Here is a 19,660-nt window from a genome sequence, read left to right as displayed (position 1 = left end):
GGCAGTCCATGTGACCGCTGCAGCCTGTGATTGGCCTGTGAGTGGCTGCAGCCGTCACATGGACTGAAACGTCATCCCGGGAGGCCGGACTGGAGGAAGAAGCACTGAGTTCTCGGTAAGTAGGAACTTCTATTTTTTTTTACAGGTTGATCTATATTGTGATTGGAAGTCACTGTTCAGTGTGCTGAAACAGTTACTGCCGATCGTTTAACTCTTTCAGTACCCTGGACAGTGACTATCTCCTGACGTCGCCTAGCAACGCTCCCGTAATTATGGGTGCACACACGTAGTCACCCGTAATTACGGGAGCCCCATTGACTTCTATGGGCCTGCCCGTGCCGTAATAATGGGCTGTGATTACGGGTGTTTTTACGTTAGTGTGCATGGGGCCTCAGTCTGGCTATAGACCTAGAAATACATATGTCCAGCCAGAATGAAGAAATATCATGTTCGTAAAAGCAATATGCTACGCAACACACATAGCATCTGCAGATTTCATTGCAGAATTTTGAATCTCCATTGAAGTTAATGGAGAAATTCCGCAATGAGTCCGCAACAAGTCCGCTACACGTCCGCAACAGCCAGTGTATGCTGTGGACACCAAATTCCGCACCGCAGCCTATGGTCCGAAGCTGAGTTTTCCGCAACATGTGCACGAACCCAACTAAAAAGCAGTGGAAAGCAATGGAGAAAATGTCCGCTGCGGATTTCCACAGCGGACTGGTCGCAGCGGAATTCCAGAGCAATTCCGCCTTGTCTGGCCATGCCCTAATACTTGGATCCTGCGTCAGCGCTCACCAAAGCCGTCAGTCCAGCTGACTTGACGGATACAACTTAGACGTAAAGATACATCTTTTATGTATGCAGGATACATAAAAGCTGTATTTCAAACCAAAATAATTGTTTTAATAAAAACCTATTTAACAGTTATTCATGATCACATTAGGCAGGGATCACACACACAATGTTGGTGCAGTTTTCGTGGCAGTTTTTGGCTCAAGTTTTTAGCCAAACACAGGAGGGGGTACAAAAGAAATAAGATTCATCAGTCTTTTCTTTGTATCTCTTGTTCCTTTTGGATCCACTTCTGGCTTTGGCTCAAAAAACTGAGCTAAAAACTGACACAAAAACTTAATTGAAACTGTGTGTGTGATTCTGGCATTATATGCCGTTTTATAGAAGAAAAAAAATAAGAAAGTTTACTTCAAAAGGTTCACAAAGTCTTTAAATGTGCACAACATACATTATTATACTACCATACTATTACTATATCATATATTATTTATTAGTGCTATATATATATATATATCTGCGACAGCTACGGGAAACCAAACATGCAGTAGCAGTAACCACCATTAATTGCGTACAATAATAATTTTATCTTCTGTTGACATGTGCAAACCAGTTCTAAAAATTCTACCTCTTAAGAAATCCACTGTCTGTCGCTGTTTATAAATGTTTACTACTCCATTCCTTATTCTTGTCCTCACACTGTATGTGGATTTAGTTTGTCTTACCTCCAGCTTGGAAAGAACTTTATCCTTCAGCCAGAATTTGTGCGCTGAAGTCTGTACAATACCTATTGTTATTATGTAAGGTGATTATTTCTCAGCCATACTGAGACGAGGACACGGAAACTTAACAAATCTCTTCTGTCCAATAACACAATTAAACAGAGAATCCAAATGTAACTAAGACTTTCAAGGCTGATGATACATTATCTCAATCCCTAGGCAATAGACTACTGCGTATTAGAGGTTTGGACATACAAGAAAGAAATAAAATAAGAAAAAGTTATTTAACGCTTGAGTTACTATATACGGAGGTAGTCATCTTTAACTTGATTCTGATAACTTGCTGCAGCGTGATACCACACAACAAAAGCCATTGAAAAGTCATTGAAAAAGTCAAGATAAGGGATCTAGCCACAGTTTATTTAGTGTGTTAAAAGTCAAAATAAAGACAGCTACATCTGTAAATAGTTGGCAAAGTTCCTACAGAGAAACATAAGCCTAGGTAAATGGTCAAGAATTGACTACATATAAGACTCTTTATCTATTAAAGTATAATATGAGAAGATTTGTCGGTAGTATTCACAAATAGGGATCTTTTAATTGGGGCATGTATAACATATGTCATTTAGACAATAAGTGTCCATATGCCTTTTAGGGCACATGGACGTTATAGGGTTCAAATCTTGGGTCCGCCCTCTACAAGCCATGATGGAGAGCCACTATTTTCTGGGAGGGATCACCTAACCGACAGGTCAGTGCTACAGATTGGCAGAATGGTCAGAACTTGGAAGGGTTTCTAGACATATATCCCCAAGATTCTAGGTTCCCCTTTCCCTGATTGGGAGTCATGACGTTTTGGTCAGTGTGTGAGTGTAGATGCATCCACTAGTTTAGTGCTGTTGACCGATCCATTTACTAAATTATCATTCCCTCTCCTTTGTAACAACTGCCACTATTAATCAGAAATAAGTAAAGATCCAGTAGAATGAACTGTCCTTCCATACCACTTGCAGCACAGTATCATTTCCACATGTAAAACTAAGATATACTCAGAGCTTTCCAATTTAATAAGCTTCTGTCAGTCCTTATAAATACAAGCAGGGTTGAATTACATTTTATAGTGAACCTTGAAAACACTGGCCCTTTGTCTTAATATTTTAAACACAGATTATATCCAATGGAAATCAATTACAGATGTAGCAGAGTTAAATCTGTTATTTAACACTACAGGATTGCATTGTCATTGTTGATGCTATGCTTCACTTTTATAGTCCCTTTTTTCATACAAGCTACATTACGCCTCTTATAACTAATCATTGTCCTGTTTTCTATTTTAATTAATAATAAATAAAGCATATTTGATATCTAGTATGTTGATATAAGACAAAAATGGTTAGGACCTTTTTACATCTGTGTTGGTGTTTCCGATGTTCTGCTACGTCAGAGGAACAGAACATCAAAAAGTACTGGAAGCAGCAGTTCCATTGCATGACGGACCCCATTGGTGCCCAACGGAACCTATTGACTTTAATGGGTTCCGTCAGGTTTCTGTCATAGTGTCCGTCGTTGTACTGGAAGCAATAGTTCAGCACGCCAAGCTACTGTTTCCAGTATTTTTGTCCGGATCTGTGACAGGGGCTCCTGATGGAGTCTCCAACACAGATGTGGATGAGGACTAATTATAATAAATATTATTATTTGGACAAATGAAGATTTGGGCAGATTTACTTATCAAATTAAGCCAGGATTCTGGCACACATCATGTGCGCCACATTTCCAATATTTTAGCCACTTTTTGCAATTTATCCAAAGAGGGGCTTGGCTTAGCGAGAAAGGTCATGGCTTAAGATACGGCAAATTGCGCCAACATTTTGGCGTAAAAAAAAAGTGGTCTAAAGTAAGCGAACAGAGAGGTGGTGTAAAGTTCTTAAGTGTCTAAAGATAATTTTTAGGTATTAGTAAATCTGCCCCACTGTGGAGAACATTACAATGATTAGAGTCAGTCCAACTGGTCCACCAGAGCAGCATGGCCCTGTTATTGACACAATATTTGACTCCCTACTAGAACAGGGGCACAATGGTCCAGCAGATGACAAAAAAACTGGGTTCAGAGCCCATAGCTTGCCTCTAGGGTATATTTTTAATGGTTTGAACCAAAAATAACCAGATCTCATTAAAAGTGAAAGTTGAAAATGCTATTAAAGTGGATTAGCGCATGTTCTGTACAGCCGTAGAGTGGGACCTCATAACAAATTCCCTTTGATGGACCCTTTAAATATTCATGGCATACCCCCAAGGGCATGCCCAGACGTGGCGGATTTCTTCCGCTACTGTCCGCATCAATGCCGCACAGAATCTGCGTTGCAGATTCTGTTGTGGCTCTGCCCAAAATGGGCATTAAATTGATGCGGACTAGCCATTGCGTATTGAGGTGAAGTACTTCCCTTCTCTCTAGCAGTGCAACATAGAGAGAAGGGACAGCACTTTCCCTAGTGAAAGTAAAAGAATTTCATACTTACCGGCCGTTGTCTTGGTGACGTGTCCCCCTCTTGACATCCAGCCCGACCTCCCTGGATGACGCGGCAGTCCATGTCACCGCTGCAGCCTGTGATTGGCTGCAGCCGTCACTTAGACTGAAACGTTATCCTGGGAAGCCGGACTGGAGGAAGAAGCAGGGAGTTCTCGGTAAGTATGAACTTCTATTTTTTTTACAGGTTGATGTATATTGTGATCGGTAGTCACTGTCCAGGGTGCAGAAACAGTTATTGCCGATCGCTTAACTCTTTCAGCACCCTGGACAGTGACTATTTACTGACGTCACCTAGCAACGCTCCCATAATTACGGGTGCACACACACGTAGTCACCCGTAATTACGGGAGCCCCATTGACTTCCTCAGTCTGGCTGTAGACCTAGAAATACATAGGTCCAGCCAGAATGAAGAAATGTCATGTTAGTAAAACCAATACGCTCCGCAGCACACATAACATCTACATAACATCTGCGGACTTCATTGCGGAATTTTGACTCTCCATTGAAGTCAATAGAGAAATTCCGCAATGAGTCCGCAACAAGTCCGCTACACGTCCGCAGCAACCATTTTATCCTGCGGACACCAAATTCCGCTCCGCAGCCTATGCTACGCAGCGGAATTGTCGGCAATGTGTAGACGAACCCAACCACAAAGCTGTGGAAGGCAATGGAAAAACGTGTACGCTGCGGATTTCCGCTGTGGACTGTCCTCAGCGGAATTCCAGAGCAATTCCGCTACATGTGGTCATGCCCTAAATGGTAATACTAATTGTTCATTTTAGTAAAATGAGTTTCCATCCTTCATGATTTTATTTTTATTTTTTAAATCAACATTGGTCCCTGTTTTTGGAAATTATCATTAGAACATTCACAAACAGGTATTATGTGTAATTACTTTTTAAATGATCTGATGCTTTATATGCAAGAAATTCCGCATTCCATGGCTGCACCAGTTATGTGAATAAATCATAGACGGATTACTAATTGTATCTTATAATTGTGTTTTCCTTCACTTTGCCTTTTATACTGTTAATTTACTGCAAACTTGGAATCATGCTCGAAAGAAAATAATTTGATTGAAAAAACGAACTGATCAATTTAATTGCAGTGTATTGAACTGGACATACAATTAACACTTCTGCTCATGGGTGTCAAATATAGCGATCACACTTGCATGAAACTGGCTATTTAATTGATAGAATTGACCTTGATGAATTAGGTTTAACCCCTTGCCGCTGAAGCAATTTTTTTGTATTTCACTTTATTTTTTCTCCCCACCTTCCAAAAGCCATAACTTTTTTTAATTTTTCTGTTCATGGAGCAGTGTGAGGCCTTGTTTTTTTGTGGGGTGAGCATTGGTACCATGTTTGAGTTCAAACGACTTTTTGATCATCTTTTATTCCCGTTTTTACGGAGCTACGGTCACTAAAAAACAGTAATTCTGGCTTTTTTTTTTACTTACGGTGTTCATCTTGCGGGTTAAATAATGTTGTATTGTAGTAGTTCAAATGCTTATGGAAACGGCGATACCAATTATATGTAATTTATCTGTTTTTATTTAACTTTTAGGCTGGATTCACACACAGCGTTTTTAGTGCATTTTTCTTCATGGCATTTCTAATTACCTTTTTAGTGCAACACTGTTACATTACAGTCTATAGTAAAATATAGAAAGCACTACATACAACAACATTGTGTGTGTGTGTGTGTGTGTGTGTGTGTGTGTGTGTTTGTGTGCGTGCGTGTGTGTGTGTGTAGAGGCCCTTAAAAAAATTTCATTTTGGGACATTACAAAAGACTTTATTTTATGATTTTTTTACGTTCTTTTTAGTCCCCCTAGGGTACTCGAACAAGTGTTCTTTTGATAGCTGAAACAATACACTGCATTTACCTATGTATTGTAGTGTATTGTCATTTTTACCGGTTCTAATAGAAGCAGAAAGATGACAGACCTGGGTCTTTCATTAGGCTCCCAGGCTGCCATAACAACCATCTGCACCCTGTAATGGCATCATGGGGGGGGCAATGGAATGATAGAGCGGGCCCCCCTCTTTCTAATGGCTTAGATATGGCAGTCGCTATTGACCATGGCATCTAAGTGGTTAAACATACAGCTGACACCCACTGACTATGAAATGTACTCAACCCCTGAGCCCGCTCCAAGCTCCTCCCGAACAAGGTATAGTCAGCCCTGTCCTGTGACATCATGGCTTTAGATTTTTTTTTATGTTGTTTCACTAGGTGTTCACTGTGCCTGACTCCTTCCAGAAATTACATTTATGTCAAATATTTATAGCTGTTCCCAAGGTCTTAGTTATGGGGGGTTTGGTAGGGCATTAGCACCAAGTACTGAGTGGGAGGACTGCAAGGGCTAGGAATACAGCATAAATAATAATCCATAAGGCTCATATTGCATGGTCGAGGTGATCAGCGACACCATCCAACAGTATCGGAAGGATGATGATTAGGCCACTGTACTACAAGTCCATGTATGTATGTCAACATACAGAGATTTGAATGTATTACTTGTGGGCGACACAAAACTGAATCTTTGCCCTGGGTGAAAGAAGCCTACAGTAGCTTCGTCCCTGGCTCCTCTCCACATGTTTTAGATAATTTACATACAGTGATTTTCAATCTGAAGGGACATGGCAGAATGTAGTGATAATCGCTGTATAAATGGGAAGAGGATTATAAAAGACCCTATTATAGAGTCTTATTTTCTATGATAGGAACTTTTATCCCATAAAATAATCATCAGCCTAGTAAAATATCTCTGCCTTTAAATGAATGAATTATCAATAATTGGAGTCTGAATCTTAACGTGTAATGTATAAGCCATTGCAATAAGTGCCACTACATATTAAATAAAGGCTATATTTCAAAAAGTCACAATTGTAGCCACAATAACTATAAAAGTGCTTGTCAATTTACCTATACTGTGCAGGTCTGAAATTGATAGATTGATAGTAGGTTTTATAGGCTTAAAGGTGTTATTCAGGAAGATAAAATTAATTCATGTGGGAAAAGGCAGTAATACTGTGAACCGCCACTACAAGTGTGTCAGCATTTTACAGTAAGGAGTAGTGAAAGGAATAAAGAGGAAGCAGCGCTTCCATGAGCGCCGTGGCCCCTTCAAAACAGCTGATCAGCAGGGGTGACGAGAGTCAAAAGCCCACTTATCAGATATTGATGGCCTATCCTAAGGATACGCCGTCAATTTTATCTCTCCTGATAACCCCTTTAATATTCTTAAAGTGAATATCCGCATTGAGACGTAGAAATAAAAAGTAATAAATATTTTTTACATTGTGAATAAATCTTTAATGTGAACTAAATTGGAGCAGTTTATCAAGAGGCAAATGTCTTTAAAATTGACCATCTCCGTTTAGTCATACAGTATTAAGATGCTTTGTCGTTATTTTTATAACCATTCATTTTTCAACATCTTTAAGATGCTTTAATCATTTTTTAATGCAAATATCTCAAATTATCCACACTACAGTTATCTACTCTTGATGCTTATAATGAAGAAATGAGAATTTCAAAAATAGTTTAAGAAATGTGATATGGACTTGATTTGATGGTTTCCTCATTTTCCTCTCTTTCATAGGTTTAATAAGACATGTTCGGCTGTCTAATCTTAAACTTTACTTAGAGGACCCATTACTTCTCGTATAAAAGGACTCCAATATAAAACCTTTCTCAAGTATATATAATTAGGAAAATTAAAAAATGTCCTCCTATAATTTAGTGATAAAAGCTCTGGCCCTTTAAGAGCTGAGATGACTTGAGGGAAATCTTATTACATGGCTGATAAAATAACAATATCCTGTATTAACCCCGCCCCGACATTTGTTGGACATGTATGGCATAGTTGGGAGGGGGGAGTATGGAGTGGGTGTCAGCTTTATATTACAGTTGACATCTCTCTCTAACCTCCTGTATAACACCTAACCTGGTTCTTTAACAAATTTAACCAATAGTGACTACAGCATCTATGCCATTAGACATGGGATGGCCCTTTGTCACCCCATTGGCACCCTTTTGACGCGATCAGTGGGGTGGATAGATTGTCATGGCAGCCAGGAGGGCCTAATGAGGGCCCTCAGCTCTGCCATGTCCGTTCTTCTATTAAGGAGGACACAAAAAGCACAATACACTACAATACATAAGTATTAAGGCTTGTCCACACATAACGGAATTGCTGCAGAAGATTTTTCCAGAAATGTAGCAGAAACTGCAGAAAATGGTGCGGATTTTGCAGCGTTTTTTTATGCTGGGAGATGGTGATATCTCCTCCGAAAAACACAGCAATTCAGTCCACTTTCCGCAGCAGGAATTGACATGCTGCAGTACGAAAAATGCGCACCGCAGGTGAATTTCTGCTTGGAAATTTTATGCAGCGTATGGATGAGGTTTGTTAGATCTCACCCACTTTGCTGCTACTGTATTTTTCTGCGTATTTTCGTCCACAATTCCGGATGGAAAATACACAGCAATTCTGTTACATGTGGACAAGCCCTAACAGTCTATTAAAGTTTTTAGGAATAGATAACAAAATATATATAAAAGAAAAAGTTTTCATTTTAAAATAAACATAATTGGTATCTCTGCGTCTGTAATTATCTGAACTATCACAATATAACGTTACTTATTCAGAACGGTAAACAATGTAAAAAATGTCACCTTGCCTCCCAACAAAATGGAACAAAAAGTGATCAAAAAGTCGTGCTCACTCCATTATACTAGCAATAAAAACTATAGCTTACCCCTCAAAACTAAGCCTCCACACGGCTCCATATTCGGAAAATTAAAAAAAGTTATAGGTCTTAGAATATGGAGACACAAAACAATTTGATTTTAACAAATAGTTGTTTTTTTTTAAAGTAGTAAAACATAAAATAAACATTGGTATCGCTGTATTAGTATTGACCCACTGAATATAGTTCACATGTCTTTTTTTACCACTTGGTGAACACTGGAAAAACAAAACCCAAAAAACAATGGAGGAATTGCTGTTTTTTTCCATTCCACCCCACAAAATAATTTTGAAAAGTTTTTTAGTACTTTTTATGCTACAATAAATGGTGTCATTAAAAACTAAAACTCGTTCCACAAAAAAAAGCCCTAATACAGCTATGTCGACGGAAAAACAAAAACGTTATGGCTCTTGGAAAGCAAAGAGTATGAAAGGAAAGTATTGTACAAGCAGCTCGCTGTAAATTTGCCAATTTTATGCCTGATTTGAATTTTGATGATTCGGTGCCCATTATAATGCAATGACAAATTAATTCACCAGGTTTGAGATTTAATTGTGCCGAATTTATGAAAAAATAGTTGTATTTTATGGACCAGCAGTTGTCAGTAGGATGAAACAGGTGAATTAATCCGCTTACCCCTTTTCCTGGCCTGATCAGAGCACAAGACTCGATTATGTCATCCAGAAGTGCACACTTTGGCTTAGACTATGTTGTTGTACTGCATATGTCTAATTTTTATCTTGTGAAGAAGTTTTAACCTTAAAACGTGTTATGCTGTGGAGACAATAAAGACTCATAGGCCTTATGTACACAACCGTAAGGGTTTTTACTCTCTGCAAATACGGATACAACGGTTACGAATACACATCCGTAGCCATCCGCAATTGCGGAAGCGCCCATAGACTTTCAAGAACGAGTCCGTGCCGTTATTGCAAACAAGAATAGGACATGTTCTATATTTTGCAGATCATTTCTACGGCATGGAAACACATCCGTAAATATATGGAAAGGTGTCCATGGGCAATAAAAACAAATGGGTCTACAATTTCATCCGTAATTACGGATGAAAACTACAGTCGTGTGCATGAGGCCTTATTCGTTTTAAAACGTTCGCAAGGACTCAGTCCAGTTATTTTATTTTGACAAACCAAGGGTCATGGCAGTTCAGTATTTTTTCAACAAAACAGATTGGTAAAATCGCCAGCCAGAAGTCGGGAAGATGAAGCTGGTGAAAAAATCTATAGCAGTCTAGATGAGGTGGAAATCGAACTTGCTGCATTGGTACTTGTGTCTAGCACACAACCAAAATAGATGAGCCCTTTTCCACCAATACTACTATTGCTATATACTGTCCTATGAGGCGCTTTTGCGTGTGCTTTTTGTTTCAGTGAATTGCATCTAAGCTAATAGAGACTGTAATGAATCGGGGTAGGGAGACGGACATGTGAGCCCTAATCTACCCGCAACTCAGTCCCTGCCTACTTGCACGGCCCATCCTAAGTGACGGCGTACAACTGGGCGACGGTCCCTGCAAGCCTGAGTGGTAACAGATTGCGTCACTCTAGCAGACCTTGGAGCTGATGAGGGCTGATTAACCCCGGGCGTCGACACAGAACCTGTGTCTGGCAAACCCTTTACAGATGCATACCCCAAGAGACTTGCATCTGTAATTTCAGCAAATTGCAGCAAAAGTGACTCCACAAAGTATTAACTTTCTGGGAATAAATAATTATGCAAATTAAAGTTCTATGAGTTTATTTAATATACGTTTACCTCTCTTCCGTCAAAGGAAGAGAGGATCGAAAGATTAAACGGAAAGCAATGGTTCCGTTAGAATTACCATTGATTTCAATGGTAATTATATTGTTTCAGTTGCTTTCCGATTGTCTCCATTCGCTAGGTTTCCATTTTTCTTTTTTTTGACGGAAGCTAATGTGCAGTCTGTAGAACATTTGTTTCCATGAAAAAAAATGGAAACCTAGCGAATGGAGACAAACGGAAAGCAACTGAGTAATGTATTTGAACATCCTCTTACACATAGACAATACAATATTAGGCATCATTTTACCTGTGACTCAGATTGGGTAATCTATGTTCTATGGTGCCCTAGTCTCCTATTATATGTGGGTGAAGCCACCTGCGATTTTAAAAACAGATTAGGGCCTGTTCACATCAGAGTTGGCTTTCCGTTCCGGGGTTCCATTGGAGGTTTCCGTCGGGTGAACCCCGCAACGGAAAGTCAAACTGAAACCACAGCTTCCGTACCAGTCACCATTGATATCAATGGTGACGGAAACATCGCTAATGGTTTCCGTTCGTCACCATTCCGGCAGGTTTCCATTTTAACGACGGAATCAATAGCGGAGTCGACTGTGTTGTTGATTCCGTCGGAAAAAAGAAACGTGATTTGCCTGTAGCAAAATATTTTCTAGAACAGGAACACACTGAAAAGGATTTAAAATGTATGATTTTGGATCATATCCCATTATCTCACACGGGTGTCGATAGACACATGCTGCTACATAAATGTGAATTGAAGTGGATTTTTTTATTGGATACATTGAGACCTAAAGGACTCAATGTTGAATTTAATGTGGCTAGGGCTACTTTCTGATTTCGTTCCTCAAAGACTGTATTCATTCTTCTAGCAATGTCCTCCTCCTATATATATATGTTATGTGATACGTTTATATTTGTTTATATTTTACAATGAATTTCCTCTTTTTTAGATCAGTATGGGATTGCAGGACCACCCCAGATCACATATTACAAATTTGACTTTTATGAAATAGAAGATGGAAGCTGTATTTTCATTCATCATGTCCTGTGACTAGTATTTATGGATTTATGTCTAAACATTTTTTTCTATTGATAGTGATGGGGCTGCAGTAAAATTCAAATACTATTCTATGGACTTTATATTTAAGAGCTGCTGCGGAGCTGGCCATATGGGTTCGATACATGAGCGTTGGTTTTAGTGGCCTGACCGTACACACGGGAGTGTGATACGGTCGTTCCATGAACCTTGGTGTTGGACATCATTGATCGCATAACTGTGATCTTGATTCCCAACCCCCTCGTGTGAATCCTATCTTTATATCTATATATATACTATAACTGATACTTACTTGAAAGATTGACAGGGATATACCGAATGATGTGTTCCTATATCGGTTTCGTAACTTGTGTTTTTTACTGCTTCCCTCTCGTATATATATTTGTATTTATTGGTTTGCTTACCTTTTTTCCTGATACTGATCTGGGACATTTTTTATTATATCTATGTTTAATGTACCTGATTTCGGGCTTTGCTACATCATCATTCTATTTACCATTGGTCTAATTAGATTTATCTAGCCTATTGATGGTAAATTTATAATTCTACACACATTGGAATATTATTCGTTACCTGTAACTTGGCAACGGGCCGTGGACGCTGTTTCCGGTTCTCGTCTGTCTAGCGCATGCGTGTTTGACACCGGTGACATCGGTTTACTAGTGGCCCGTAACCTGGCAACTTGTCATACACGTAATTTCCGGTTTCCGTCAGCCGGACGCATGCGCGTTGGATATTGGCGAATGCCGAGTACGGACGACACATACTGAATACATAATAGAATCTAATATGAATTAAAATCAGGCTTCTGATTGGTGAGTGGTCATGCAGCCTTAATTTGTAACACAGCTTTTGAATATTTAATTATCTTATAATTATGCTTATGTCACTTACCACTTTTGTATCAATGTTCTAATTTTTTGATACCTTAATAATGATTTTACACGTAGCTAAATGCTCTATACACTTTTTAAATTATTCTAATGAGATTGATTGTTTGTATTTGATACACGCTTTATAAACCATGACTTGTGTATGTATCACCATGCTTGAAAAAGGTCCTAATGTTGGACTGAAATGTTGCACCTTGATATGTTGGATTGAATAAACCACACTTTTTCATCTGCCTCATTGGAGCGCTGCAAGATTTGTCTTTGGATATCGATACAGTCTTTGGACCTGGACTACTTGCTTGGCAACCATTTACAAGTAAAAGTTTGTCCTTGATTGTGCTTGAGTGCTGCTGTCTTTTCTGCTGGTGTATGTACACATATATATATATATATATATATATATATATATATATATATATATATATATGTATATATATATATATATATATATATATATATATATATAAAATGTAAATTTTCTTAAATATGGTTTATAGAATGTAATATATATTTTTTTATATCAAAGCATGTTATAGTATACCCATTGTCTACACAATGCGTGATGCAACTATAAATATGATTATGTATAATTTCTCAAATTACACTATATTATGCATTTAATTACAAAATCCAGTTTATCCCATTTCTTTTTCTTATTTTTCTTATTCTTAAACTTGGCGCCTTTGCATGTTCACACATAATGATCCAAGTCATGGATCCCAATTTTATTTCCATTCTAAGTAAATTACACAGCAACGGAAGGTGTGCAATCAGCTGTCCTGAGTACTTTGCATTGTGTTATCAATGGAATATTTGATGAGTGACTTTTTTTTTGTAAATGGTTCAGACACTACATTTGCAGATATCTCAAGTGCTTATTTTTACTCTTTGAATGCCACCTTGAGGTCTGATTGTGTATAGCATTGTTTTTTTTCTCTCTTTATTACAAAAATATCCTATATCCACTTATAGCATATAATATAGGTTTAACTTGAAATTTCTACTTATGCAAAAGACATTAAGAAATCATTGATTTAGAACACAGTTAGCTAGTTTGTAGAAAATAAACCAGGGTTTAAATGCAAGACCCTGGATTTTCAGGGGACTGGCTGCAACTTGAATTTTGCTCTTCCATAACATAGTATAAATAAGAAAATTACAAGCAAATGAAAACATTTTCTGATAGTCAACAATGTTTTTATACACAGTTTAGGAATATAGACCTCGTTCACATCTGCGTTGGAGGCTCCATTAGGGTGCCTCCATGGTAGACCCGGCTGAGATTACCATGCTGTCATATTGTCTCCGATAAATTAACGGACCCCCAACAGAAAGCCGACGAAACTCATTAAAGTCAATGGGTTACGTCGCTCGCCAGCGCTGTCCATTGTGCAATAGAACCTTGCTTCCGTTATTCTTTTGTTCTGCTCCTCTGACTGAGCAGAACAATGGAACACAAAGATGGAGGTGTGAATTAAGCCTTAGTGTTACTCCAAATAAAATGCTAATTTACAAATTAGCCATTCTATAGAAAAAAAAAAAATAGAAAAGGCTATAAACTCTTAATTATTGCCCATGACTGCCCGCTTGTGCAGTGCAAACAATCTCGCCGCATCCATATGATGTAAGGTGACTGTCCCCGGCTGTCTCCTAAAGGGATTTGTATCTCCTGTATCTGCGCATGCGCTAAACTCGCTCAGTTACTATTGAGTGCCTACGCACAATAAGAGACAGCTGGGGACAGCCAAGGAACTGGTCATGTGATTTATCCACATTACCACCGCCATCTTACACCGTATAGATATGGCGAGATTGTTTACACAGCACAGCCATAGGCAGTCGGTGGAATTTATTTGCACAGCGTCGGATGGTATCAAGATAAGTGGTGGTGATACAAGCATAATTTACAGTTTATTACTTTTTCAGATTTTTTTCTACAAGGTGGCCAATTATTTTAATCGATATGTGGGATCAGCAGCATGACACTGATGCTGGTATGGGGTTTGGTGGGGAAGTAAATATGTTATTCACTTTTGAAATCCCTTTTTATTAGAAGGTTCCCCAAAAATGAGCTGATCACAGGTTGTCCCACAGTTGGGACTCCAACGATTAGCTGAAATTTTTGGGGAAACCTGGCAGCATAAATGGACTGTCGATGTACTGCATGATAATGCCAGGTACTTCCGGAAGAGCTCTTAGTAGCCATTCTGCTCCAGCTAATTGATGGCGGAAGGGGCGGATTAAAGGTACCATGGATCCCGTGTACTTTTTCAAGTAGGGGCCCCACCACCCCAAACTCTGAAGACGCTGTACCGTATATATTTGCAGATTTCTGTTTAGGTGGCCACAGATCTGGCACAGTTTGGAATTTGCTGTAAAAGCAGAATTAGCCATACAGAAGAGAAAAAGCAGAACACTTTGAGACCCTAAAGATTCAGGAGTTTTAAATTGTTTATGGTTTTCAGAAAAAAAATCTGCTTAAAGAACTTGTCTCTGTTGTTTAACCTCTTAAAGTCCAAGCCATTTTTCAATTTTCACTTGCCGCCTTCCTAGAGCCATAACTATATTTATTTTTTACGTCAATGGAGTGGTGTGTGAAAGATTATTTTTTGCGGGAGGAGTTGTAGTTTTTTTTTTATTGGCACCATTTAAAGTACCATATAATGGTTGAACTTGAATAAACTGAGATTCCTTCATGGTTTTTCGGGTTTAGTTTTTACTGTATATAGATTTACCTTCCCTTAAGGTAAAAGTAGATTTAACATATAATTTTACCTTAAGATAAGGTAAATATATGCAGCCCCAGAACCAAGCTCAGTACATATATACAGCCCCAGGACCAAGTTTAATACATATATACAGACCGAGCACCAAGCTCTGTATATAAATACAGCACCAGAACAAAGCTCATTACATATATACAGCACCAGAACAAAGCTCAGTACATGTATACAGCACCAAAACCAAGCTCAGTACATAAATACAGCCCCAGAACCAAGCTCAGTACATATATACAGCCCCAGAACCAAGCTCAGTACATTTATACAGCACCAGAACAAAGCTCAGTACATATATATAGCACCAGAACAAAGCTCAGTGTATATATATATACAGCACCAGATCCAAGCTCAGTACATAAATACAACACCAGAACCAAGCTCCCCAAATATATACAGCACCAGACCCAAGCTCATGACATAAATACAACACCAGCACGAATACAGCTTAATTTAGTGCAACCCATGCCGTATAGGTTTGTACGGCATAAAACTACAGCTCCCAGTATCGCCCGAACAATGGTAAGGATATGCTGGAAGTTGCTATTTCACAAAGAAAAAATATACCACCCATAAACTGGCTGCAGATCATACAGTGACTACAGTGCAGATTAGAAGCAGAATCAACATTTACATCAAGTGACTCACAGGTGACATCTTCTCAGATTCTAGTTGTTCTTTTTCTCTTTTCTTCTCCATCCGGTTCAGAACTCTATGATGACTTCTCCCTGCCACAGCCCATTTCTGCAGTTTGCCGCTGAGACGTCTTCAGCTACACACTTTTCTAACATTTCTGCACCTATAAATGAAGATAAAATGCTCATGCTGCCACACACTACGCCCCTAAATATAATAACGCCATGCACTGCACCTCTAACTATAATAGCACTATACACCCTGATTATAATCACACCATACACTGTGTCCCACACACACACACACACGCACACACATACAGTGCTCCCTGTAGATAGTGCACCCCATAAAGTCCCCTGTAGATAGTGCCCCCCATAGAGCCCCTTGTAGATAGTGCTCTACATAGATCTCACTGTAGATAGTGGCCCCCATAGATCCGCCTGTAGATAGTAGCCCCTGTAGATAGTGCCCCACATACAGCCCCATGTAGATAGTGCCCCACATATAGCCTCCTGTAGATAGTGCCCCCTAAAAACAATGCCCCACATATAGCCCCCCTGTAGATAGTGGCCCACATATACCCCCTGTAGATAGTGCCCACATATAGCCCCCCTGTAGATAGTGCCCCCATGTAGATTGTGCCCCACATATAGCTTCCCCTGTAGATAGAACCCCCCTGTAGATAATGCCACTCACACTTTTAAAATAAAAAAACTAACTTTACATACTCACCTGATTCCGTTCCCTCTCTTCTGAGCAGGTCTGCTGGGGCTGAGAGTCACAAGCGGCACGATGACGTCGTCGCGCCACCTGCATCGTTAAAAGGTGTTGAATGACAGGGCAAGTCATTCTGCCCTGCCAATCAGCATCTTTCAACAACGCAAGCGGCACGATGACATTATTGCGCCACTTGCATCATTGAATAGCGCTGATTGGTAGGGCAAGTCATTCTTCTCTGCCATTCAGCGCATTTCAACGACGCAAACGGTGCGATGACGTCATCACACCACTTGCATCATTGAAAGATGCTGAATGGCCGAGCATGGAATGTGGCCAGCCATTCAGCGCTTATGCAAGTAATTGTATCTGTATCCTATAGATGCAAGTACAATAATAGTACAGGAGGGGGTGGCGGCAGCTGGTTTCAGCGGCACTGCTGCCCCCTCAGAGAGGCAGCAGACCACCACCTGTGGCGAGAACCTCATCTCGCCTCATGCATGGTGCGGCCCTATTACCTGCACATTGTACGTGATCAGTACTACAAAACTCAGTGGTCTACTGGAGTCTTTCAGCTAGGGCTGAGGAGGGAGGTCAATGTAGAAAAAAAAGGGGTAGCCAGGTTAGAGAGGGGTCAGACTATATTGGTGGGGGGAGAAACAGAATGTGGGGAGAGGACTGGACAACAGGATAAGGAGATCCTTTCGTTACAAAACATCAGTGTAAATAAAAAGGACCGATTAATGTCAAATCACATTTCTGATAATAAAAGTGAAAAACTGACAGGCAAGTTAAAGTGTATGTTCACAAATGCCAGAAGTCTAGCAAGTAAAATGGGGGAGCTGGAGGCCTTGATACTGGAAGAAAATATAGATATAGTTGGTGTTGCTGAAACATGGCTGGACTCTTCACATGACTGGGCTGTAAATCTACAGGGTTTTACACTTTTTCGTAAAGACAGGACAAATAGGAAAGGTGGTGGTGTATGTCTGTATGTGAGAAGTGATATGAAGGCGAGTGTGAAAGAGACAATAGTGGGTGAAGACTGTGAGGAGGTTGAAACCTTGTGGGTGGAACTAGAAAGGGAGGTAAACACTGAAAAAATTACTTTTGGTGTAATCTATAGACCCCCCAATATAACTGAGGAGATGGAAGTTCAGCTATATAAACAGATGGAGCGGGCTGCACAGGCGGGTACTGTAGTGATAATGGGAGATTTTAATTTCCGGGATATTAATTGGTGTCATGGTTCGGCTTCAACTGCAAAGGGGAGACATTTCCTCAACCTGTTGCAGGAAAATTTTATGGGCCAGTTTGTGGAAGACCCGACTAGAGGTGAAGCTCTGTTGGATCTGGTCATTTCTAATAATGCAGATCTTGTTGGGAATGTCAATGTTCGTGAAAACCTCGGTAACAGTGATCACAATATAGTTACATTTTACCTATACTGTAAAAAACAAACGCAGGATGGGAGGGCAAAAACATTTAATTTTAAGAAAGCCAATTTCCCCAGGATGAGGGCTGCAATTCAGGATATGGACTGGGAAGAACTAATGTCAAATAATGGAACAAATGATAAATGGGAGATTTTCAAATCTACTTTGAGTTATTATAGTGCAAAATTTATTCCTACAGGTAATAAGTATAAACGACTCAAATTAAACCCCACATGGCTTGCACCTTCTGTGAAAGGGGCAATACATGACAAAAAAAGGGCATTTAAAAAATACAAATCTGAGGGTACAGCTGTAGCCTTTGTAAAATATAAAGAGCTTAATAAAATCTGTAAAAATGTAATAAAATTAGCAAAAATACAAAATGAAAGGCAGGTGGCCAAGGATAGTAAAACAAATCCTAAAAAATTCTTCAAGCATATAAATGCAAAAAAGCCAAGGTCTGAACATGTAGGACCCCTAGATAATGGTAATGGGGAGTTGATCACAGGGGATCAAGAGAAGGCAGAGTTACTAAATGGGTTCTTTAGCTCTGTATATACAACAGAAGAAAGAGCAGCTGATGTAGCCGGTGCCAGTGCTGTTAATATATCGGCTGATATACTGAATTGGATGAATGTAGAGATGGTCCAAGCTAAATTAAATAAAATAAATGTGCACAAGGCCCCGGGACCAGATGGGTTACACCCTAGAATTCTTAAAGAGCTTAGTTCAGTTATTTCTGTCCCCCTTTTCATAATATTCAGAGAATCTCTAGTGACTGGTATAGTGCCAAGGGACTGGCGCAGGGCAAATGTGGTGCCTATTTTCAAAAAGGGCTCTAGGTCTTCCCCGGGTAATTATAGACCAGTAAGCTTAACATCCATCGTGGGGAAAATGTTTGAGGGGCTATTGAGGGACTATATACAGGATTATGTGACAATAAATAGCATTATAAGTGACAGCCAGCATGGTTTTACTAAGGACAGAAGTTGTCAAACTAACCTAATCTGTTTTTATGAAGAGGTAAGCAGAAGTCTAGACAGAGGGGCCGCTGTGGATTTAGTGTTTTTGGACTTTGCAAAGGCATTTGACACTGTCCCCCATAGACGCCTAATGGGTAAATTATGGACTATAGGTTTAGAAAATATAGTTTGTAATTGGATTGAGAATTGGCTCAAGGACCGTATCCAGAGAGTTGTGGTCAATGATTCCTTCTCTGAATGGTCACCGGTTATAAGTGGTGTACCCCAGGGTTCAGTGCTGGGACCACTATTATTCAACTTATTTATTAATGATATAGAGGATGGGATTAATAGCACTATTTCTATTTTTGCAGATGACACCAAGCTATGTAATATAGTTCAGACTATGGAAGATGTTTGTGAATTGCAGGCAGATTTAAACAAACTAAGTGTTTGGGCGTCCACTTGGCAAATGAAGTTTAATGTAGATAAATGTAAAGTTATGCATCTGGGTACCAACAACCTGCATGCATCATATGTCCTAGGGGGAGCTACACTGGCGGATTCACTTGTTGAGAAGGATCTGGGTGTTCTT

The sequence above is a fragment of the Rhinoderma darwinii genome, chromosome 4, assembly GCF_050947455.1.
Source record: "Rhinoderma darwinii isolate aRhiDar2 chromosome 4, aRhiDar2.hap1, whole genome shotgun sequence".
Classification (NCBI taxonomy): domain Eukaryota; kingdom Metazoa; phylum Chordata; class Amphibia; order Anura; family Rhinodermatidae; genus Rhinoderma; species Rhinoderma darwinii.
Note: the sequence above shows the minus strand (reverse complement) of the source record.